This window comes from Dromiciops gliroides, chromosome 1 (assembly GCF_019393635.1).
Source record: "Dromiciops gliroides isolate mDroGli1 chromosome 1, mDroGli1.pri, whole genome shotgun sequence".
NCBI classification, from domain to species: Eukaryota; Metazoa; Chordata; class Mammalia; order Microbiotheria; family Microbiotheriidae; genus Dromiciops; species Dromiciops gliroides.
The window spans coordinates 250,939,874-250,949,122 of record NC_057861.1 but is presented as its reverse complement, the minus strand read 5'-3'; the positions used below and the strand labels follow the sequence as shown (position 1 = coordinate 250,949,122).

The 9,249-nt window shown below is 35.2% G+C and overlaps 1 non-coding gene across 1 annotated transcript; it reads left to right on the top strand.

Annotated features, from left to right (window-relative positions):
• The first annotated feature begins 8,541 nt into the window (after window positions 1-8,541).
• LOC122737726 lies at window positions 8,542-8,648 on the top strand. Its single transcript, XR_006354518.1, has one exon. It is a non-coding gene; the product is annotated as a U6 spliceosomal RNA (small nuclear RNA).
• Window positions 8,649-9,249: the final 601 nt, after the last annotated feature.

Here is a 9,249-nt window from a genome sequence, read left to right as displayed (position 1 = left end):
TATTTGTAGTGCCCATGTTGATTTAAATACTTTTGATTACTGTATCTTACACCTCTTCTGAATTGGTTTTATGAAGAAGTACCACAATTAGATCTATAAGACCACTTATGACCATCACTAACAGGTCCATCAAATTTGGAAGATGATGTAAATCATAACATGGGAGGTGCAGGAAAAATGAATGATTTCAGATGGTATTGGAAAATACATGGAATAGTTTTATCAATTCATTCACTCTCTTCATAATGTATTTATTGGACAAATCAAGATAATCAAGAAAGCGAAGCTCATATAGTTAAGACTAATGGAGGGGCAGCCAGGTGGCACAGTGGATAAATCACTGATCCTGGATTCAGGAGGATCTGAGTTCAAATCCGGACTCATACACTTGACGTTTACTAGCTGTGTGACCCTGGGCAAGTCACTTAATCCTTATTGCCCTGCAAAAACAAAAACAAAAACAAAAAAAGATAATGGAACTGTAGAGTGAATATGGTGATGCTGGAAATCCTTTTGAGGATGTAACAGGTACTAAAGTAGAAAGAGCTTATGGAGATGAACCACGAGTCCAAGAATCTCTCTAAAATAATAGATGTTAATGGTTGAAAAAAGATATATTTGGGGGGGGGCAGGGCAATGAGGATTAAGTGACTTGTCCAGGGTCACACAGCTAGTAAGCATCAAGTATCTGAGGTCAGATTTGAACTCAGGACCTCCTGAATCCAGGGCCAGTGCTTTATCCACTGTATCACCTAGCTGCTCCCTGAGGCCGGATTTTAACTCAGGTCCTTCTGACTTCAGGACTGGTGCTTTATCCACTGTACCACGTAGCTATCCCTGAAAAATAAAAAAAAAAATCTTATATAAAATAGATACTGACTATAGGTTAAAGCCATTTGTCCAAGGGGAAAAATACAAATCAGAGAAGTTACAGAGATTAGAAAATGCCTAAGAGCAAATGAACTCATTAGCTAGGAACAAGATGATAGCTCTTCTTAAGCCAAGAGAGGACAACACCTTCACAGAGGAGGTCCGTTCTCTAGAATTTTGGGCATGTCCATTGACATTATATGGCCAGGGGCAGCTAGGTGGCGCAGTGGATAGAGCACCGACCCTGGAATCAGGAGTACCTGAGTTCAAATCCGGCCTCAGACACTTAACACTTACTAGCTGTGTGACCCTGGGCAAGTCACTTAACCCCAATTGCCTCACTAATTAAAAAAAAAAAAGACATTATATGGCCAGTTTCCCACTCATTCCCACTCTTTCCAACTTTTTCTTCTCCATCTCTTTAGAATGTTCTCTGTTCATATGTCTTTTCCTAAGAGTTTCTAGAACCACCTTCCTGAGTTCTTTATACAGGTCCAAGGCATTGAGCACAGCCTTCTCTTTGCCAATTAAGAGTCACATTTCCTTCCAAGTATGCAGTAATATGGAAAAACATTCAAGTTTTAGGAGTAAGAGCCCAGTATTTGTCAGAAGCTGAACTAGAATAAAAACCAAAACAGCTGGAATATCCCTTAAAAACTAGAAAATGGTCTATACTAAGGGGGGTCCAGGAGAAATGAAAGCCCTGTAATATGATGATAGTGTACAACATTCTATGTTGTATTATGCAATACAGACCTACATCAAATCCTGCTTTATGATAGTATTTTGAGCATCATTTACTAACTACAGTTTTTATTCAGTGGTAGTATAGGACTGAAGGAAAAAAAAAAGGTTTTGAAATTAGCCAGCCATTTCACCTGCAGTGACAGATCACAGTGTATCTGGGTTAGAAATGTTTATTCTGAGAGTAAACAACAGTTAGTCTTCTAGTTGCTTCTTGATGATTTCTATGAGACAACTACAGATGGAGTAGACAGGGGATTATGAGCAGGTGGGCCAGGAAAAGAAGTTTGAGTGACTCAGTAAAATTATGGATTTCGGGGAACCACAGTGGCAAACAAGGTTTCTTGTTTTTAGAGATTAGAATATGATAGGATATTATTTTGAGCAAAGGTAAAAACATTGAGTGTTACAGGGAGAACTATAAAGACAATAAAAAGGATCTATGCACAAGTAATATCAATACCTGTTAACATGAAAAAAAACACACCAAAAAAACAAACAAAAAACCAATATTGGATTTAGAAGCATTTTAAACTACTTCAAAAATTCTTCTCCAGCTAGGTGGCACTACAGTGCATAGAGTGAGTATTGGTTCTTGGGTCAGGAAGACCTGTGTTCAAATTCAACCTCTCACATCTACTGGCTGTGTGACCCTAGGCAAGTCATTTAACCTCTGTTTGCCTCAGTTTTCTAAACTGTAAAATACAGATAATAACAGCACCTAACTCAAAGGGTTTTTGTGAGGATAAAATGAAATATTATTTGTAAGTTACTCATCAGATCTTAAGACATAGTAGGCACTAAATAAACATGTATACCCTTCCCTTCCTTCTAATTATGGATACCATTGTGGAGTTGCTTGGACTCTTGGACTTGACAGAATCAATGCAATATCAGAATCAAACAACCACTAGAAGAGTTCATCATTTATAAGGAAAACAACTCATTTTGACCTAGAAAGCATCTTCTATGACAGTGGTGTAAACTCAGATAGAAATGGGGGGGGGTGTCACTAAACGGTACATAAGGATCCGTATGGGTGCATATTGACAAAATGCCACATATTAATGTTATTTATGTTCTATTGCATATATTCTGAATTTTGATAAATATTTCCTAATTACATTTTAATCTGGTTTGTGTAGCATTTGGGAGTATTGCCCATGTATTTGACACCTCTGCTCTATGATAGCATGGCTCCCTGTTTGCTTGTTATTATCTATGTGTTTGCTTTTATCAAGGGCTATTGTGTGATTTTAATGTGTATCAGAAGCACCTTATTGAAGGAGAGTCTTTTAAGGCTCTTTTGCTCTACTGAGTCAAATGCTTTTTTGTAATCAACAAATAAGATTACACATGGTGGAATCTTGTATTCTCTGTACCTTTCACTCAGTAGTATGACTGTAAAGATGTAGTTTGTTATAGAAGTGCTTGCAAAAGTCTTCCTATCCCTTTTACATATTTTCATCAAGGATACTATTTTTTTTTTTTGCAGGGCAATGAGGGTTAAGTGACTTGCCCAGGGTCACACAGCTAGTAAGTGTCAAGTGTCTGAGGCCAGATTTGAACTCAGGTACTCCTGAATCCGGGACAGGTGCTTTATCCACTGCACCACCTAGCTGCCCTCAAGGATACTCTTGATACACATGTAGATTTCTTTTTGTTTTTGTTGCTTTTTACTATGTGATTAATCAATACTTCTCATTATTTTCTGTCATCCTCCATGATGTTTTAGATATGAGCTTGTATTCTAAACCATTGTCTCTGATTACTATGTCTCTTTACTTGGCAAGGAGTTCAACTGTATGCTGCCTAACATATAACTGGACTTTTTTGACCTCCTTATTATGGGAACTGTTTTTCATTGGTTAAAGGAAATTGTAGAGGAAATTATAATCTAAGTTAATATCTTGACCTTTTTCAGTATCAATGTGTTCTTTCAATAGGTCAGGCTGAAATTTTTGCAAATATAGTGTGCTCTTTTTATCATTATTCTTTATTCTAATTTAATGTTGATTTTTACTTTTGCTCTAATTAGCCAGTGGTCTGACTGCATAGGCAGCTTCTTCCGATATGATTGATTCCCCATCAATATCCAGAAAATAAAGAGGCATATCAGATATTTATGTGGATGCACAAAGATTCCCAGTGAGATAGTGCTAGTATCTTTGGCAAGGAAGAATACTTAATACTATACTCGTACATAATCATCTTACTTATAATTGTTTATAAAGTGTTATAATGTTAGCTCTTTTGCCCTCATTGCAAATGTCATCATAGGAAAGTATTGGCCATCCTGTTTTCTTGATGTGAAATACACCTTGTGAAATTCAAATAAATAAATACTATCTAGGCACATTACCATTTACTGATAGCCACCAATTATTTTATTGAATTTGAAACACCTCATCTAAGACAAACAGATAATTATTTTTGATAATAAAAGTGTAAGTAGAGGAATTTGCCTATTGCTTTTCTTTGCTATAAACTGGAGGCAGCATTTCATCAGGAATTAGGTTAGTATGTTACTATGCATGCGCCACTCTTAAAAAATTCTCTGTATATGTATATACAAATATAATCAGAACTTTTAAAAAAAGATATCAGAGGTGATATGACTTGTATTTCAAAAGCATTCTTTACACAGCTTTCTTTTAATCAAGTGTTTCATTAAGGCATTTAAAATCTGATTAATTTCATTAACAGTTTTACATAACATACCTCCTTTCCATAAAGTCAGTGTACTTATCATTATCTATATTGAGGACATGTGTTTCACATGTGTTTCATCACAGGTCTAATGGTGAGGATGAGGTTAATTGGCTATTGTGGAAGTGCATTAACTCTTTCCTTGGGTTCTGCTCCATAGGTCACCTCTTTTAGTCATGCTTGCTACAAAAAGAACTTGAGGTAATTCGCCTCTAAAAAATGATCCATTTACCTATCACCTGTCAAATGTGGTCCTTGTTTGGTAGTAGTATGTGACTCTGGCACAGTAGATTTGGAAAGATAAATATTTAATAATATTATTCTCAATTCTCCATCATCCCTTATACAAAGAAAGAAAGGGTGAAAAGAAAGTGCCCCATCTTAAATCTTATCCCATTCCACTCCATTTAAACTCTAAATAAATTTGCATCCATATATACTCCTACCCACCCCACATACCACCCCCTATACACATGAATACATGGCAAACCAAGTGATTGGAGGAAGGAGGGTATGATTATCAGAATGAGACATAAGAGTAATACATGGGGACTGAATGCTCTGTGGATATCTATGATATTAGATAATTTACAACTGATGTTCTTTGGTGCTCTGGTAATCAGCATTTTATATACGTATATGTACATATATGTATGTATACACACATATCTATGTATGCATGTATATGTATGTACATTCATATACATATTTTCCCAGAGAAATTATCCATTTTAAAAAGAGATAAGCTATGTACTACAGAGAAAGGTATATGAAACAAAGATACAGTATGGTTGAAGTACATAGAAAAGAAAAGAAAAAAAATGTGTTATCTCTGAAAGCAGAAAGAACTTGACTCGCATAGCTTTTTGTATTGAGCATGCTACGGCAGTCTTTTGATTCTAATATGAAACTATAGTAAGGATCATTGCACTAATGCATGAGGATTTGTGATAATGTTGCAGAAATTTTACTGTCAAAACTGAACTGCAGTGTAATGACTTTTGTTATCATGGTTTCTAATAACTATTCAGCATGAATTGACCCTACATATGTTTTACTGCAATAATATGTCAGTAACTCAAAAAGCTAAAGAGGAAATAGAAAACAGTGAGTACAACATCAAACTCTGTGTGTGACTTCCCTATAACCTTATACCAGTCTTTGGAGGGATAATGTCACTGGATCCTAACTCACTTCCAACAGAGTAGGCGGTGAGTAGATGGTGTGATCATTAGGAAATGAAGGCATGCAAATTGGATGGGGCAGGGCTGCCCAATGGGCAGTCCAGGGATTTGCCCAGCCTAATCTTCAGGATAGAACACACACTGTTTCTACTTCTTGTCTTTGAGTCCCTTGCTATGCTCTCTTTCTCTCTCTCTCCCTGCTGTAGTCAGTGCCTCTTTGTTTCTCTGCTGTACTCTGACTCATTGTTTCTTTCTCCCCACTGTGACATGTCTCCTCTCCAGTGTGGTGAATTTCTCTTTCCTTTCCCAATGTGATGGGTAAGCATGTATCTTCATCCTGGGCAGTATATCTCTTTCTGTTTCTACTGTAGTGGGGGACTCTCTCTCCCTACTCTTTTTGTTTTCTTCATTGCAGTGGCTAGCTGGCTTTCACTATTTAAAAAGAATTCTGTCCCTCTTCTTCTTTCCCAAAGCAGTGTACCACTGCCCATCATAAGATGTAAGGATAGCTCCTTTCCAGATATTTTATAACCTCTAAAGAGCATTAATAGTAATATTGCTTTTTGTATTTTAGTGTTTTTTTATTGCTATTATCTTAACTAAAATATAAGCAAAGAATTGACATCAATAATTTCTGTGTCTTGAGATAACATGTTTTAAGAGATATCTTCCTGTTTGGGGATAATATATAAATAAACATACATACACCTGTGTACCATATACAGAGGAAAAACAGGAATCCCTTAGGAAAATAAGTGAGAAAATGAGCACATAGACCCGAAATTAAACTGCTAATATTTTACATGACACCATAGCATGCTAAAACATAATCACTGCTTATTATGAACATGACATTTTCTCTATAGATAGCCAAAAGAAACATTTTTAATATTCCTAGCTTGCGGTCAGACTGTTGTTAAGGGTTTTTTCCCTTCTAATTTAATTGGCAATGAACTTCTTTCCACCTTGACTTTCATGATCTTTCCCTTCTATATTTATTTCTGGTTAATCCTTACAAAAAAATGAATCCTTTCTGGAATGCTTAGGTCTCATCTTCCCATTTCAGTCTTAATATAAATCATCTCTTGACTATAGGTTACAACTCTAAAATGAGGCCTCTTTGGCAGTAAGCACATGCACCCACTTGTGCATTTTAACTAAATAACTAACCTCTTTACTACAGTTTCTTTGTTTCTCCCTATATTGATATAGGTATATATGTTAATTTTTCAAAGATTTATAATTTCATTCGTGAAGATGCACATACTATCCAAACCAATTTTATGCTTTTGCAACCTTTAGGGTCTACACTAAGATTATACCTAATCAAGTTGTAGCCACCCATATGGGGAGCCTCTTGGAATTTCTCTGAGATGATCTTTAGACAATAGTTAATCAACAAACATTTATTGGGCACCTATTATTGGCCAGGCTTGAGCCAAGCTGAGGAAGAAAAGATGAAAATGACAGTTCCCTCTAGGAGTTCACATTCTTATGAGGATGACACCTGTATTATAAATTAGGACATGCAAAATAGATAATAACTAAATGCAACAGGGATACAGGCTATTGTAGGGTCCTTGCTTGATACCCTTATAACTTGATAGGATCACCCACAACTTTCACTTCAGGGGAATAACATTTAAGAACTTAGGATCACCTTCATGAAAGCACTACAGTTGGAATTTTGTGGAGGTTGTGGGTGTATATGTACACTGTCAATATGTAAAGGATATATGATTGCATTAGTGTGAGAATGCTCAATGTGAAAACTCAACCCACCAATTGCCCATCTACCACTTGAAGTCTTTGAGAGCAAAGTTGCTTGCCTCCAGTCAAACACCTATTGTAAAGATGTTGAACTCAATTTTTCCTGACTCTAAGAATGGTCTTCTATCCACTGTGCTATACTGTTCATCTGTCTGTCTGTCTGTTTCTTCCCAACTTGCCCCTTTCTGTCTATCTCTGTGTCTTCTTGTCTGTCAGTTTATGCAGAAAAAACAACAACCCTGTATTATCGTAAATGAAAAATCATAGTTTTATGCAAACAATTTGGGAAAATGTACAATCTATATTTGGACCAATATGGTTATTTAGTATCATTTGACAGATTTGATCCTTTTATTAATGTTCTCATAGTATGAAAGAGACTTGGATTATTGATCTGGTAGCATATCAAGATCTCTAGCAGGTCCTACCAAATTAGGTTCCTAAAAATTTCTTACCAATCTAGTTTTCTTTATAAAGATTTCCAAAGTCAGAGAAGTTAATTGCCAAAAGGTTATTCATTGGTGGATTTCTTTTAATCAAAGCATGTCATGAAGGCCATTTTCTAGGATGTAGAGGGGTCATGATCTATGTGAATACAAGGAATATCCACAGCAAATTAAATCACAGATACTTTGGAATATTTAATTCAATTCACCAAATATATATATATATATATATAAAGTTCCTATTGTAGACTTGGCACATTTAAAAACTATATTTGAAATATAGACTTGTGCCTTTATCAGTTAAACTATGAAGATATTGAATAGATGGATCTTGGAATCAATTGTAAAGAGAAGTCATGTGATACACATTATTCTAATTTGATAATTTACTGATGATCTGATAAACTGAGTAATTGATGAAGTTCTTAAATGAGGCATTCAGCTACTTAACTGCTGTTAGGTAGTAAATGTCAATGAAGGTCTAATCTTGTCAACAAAAATGTTATATGGAAACAAATGAAAATCCATATAGAAACTGATATAGAATGTTTCTACTATTTTGATCTTCTCTTCATGTCCTGGCATTTTTATAAAAGAACAAATTGTTGGTGTAGCTATGAAAGAAAGTCATGTTTATTTCTTCATAGTGTCTATATTCAAGACTAAAAATAATCTAGATGCTTTAGTATCTTCCCAGATAACAACACGAAGCTAACTTAACCTAGTCATCCTTCATTACTGTTTTTTTTAAATGACCACAACATTTTCCCTTTTGTGTCCCTTTGTGATTTTTTTCAAAAAAATAAAATAGTGGTTATGTGCTTGCTTTGGCAGCACATATACCGAAATTAGAATAATGCAGTAAAGACTGGCATGGCTCCAACACAAGGATGATACACAAATTCATGAAGCAAAAGTGATGGCTGATAGCCTTGTAATGATACCTTTCAGTTCACTTAGTATCATAGGGTGCCCATTATCTCTTCTGTTTATTTGAATACATCTAATTTCTCTGGCACTGTTGAACTTTAGCTTTCCTTTATTAGATAGGTTTTTTAAGCTTCCTTCATGGTCATGCCTTGCTCCAATCAACTATTTATAGCTTTTTTTTCTTTCAGAAAAGACAAAAGTGAAGAAGACATTAAAAACCTAAGCCTTTTTCTATTGCCTTCTGTTAATTACTTTGCAATTCAACAAGTCAATTCCATTCAACACATATTGATTGAGTTCTTACCAGTTTTCTCTCCCTGCCTATCATGGTAACAAACTATTTTTGCTTCCTCTTCCTTAGTCTAATATATTCGAAGATGTTTTAGTGGCCTAATTTCCATTCCTAGTTGGGGTTTTTACCCTTTTCCTTTCACTCCATACATAGATTTCTATATTTGGCAAACTTGCATTTTTGTTATCTATTGTAAAAAATTAATTATTAATAAGTATATATAATCTGAAAAATTATAAGTATATGAAAAATGATAAGTTTAGAAAAATTATAATTGGGCTGTAAGTCCTGCCGAGGTCGCCAT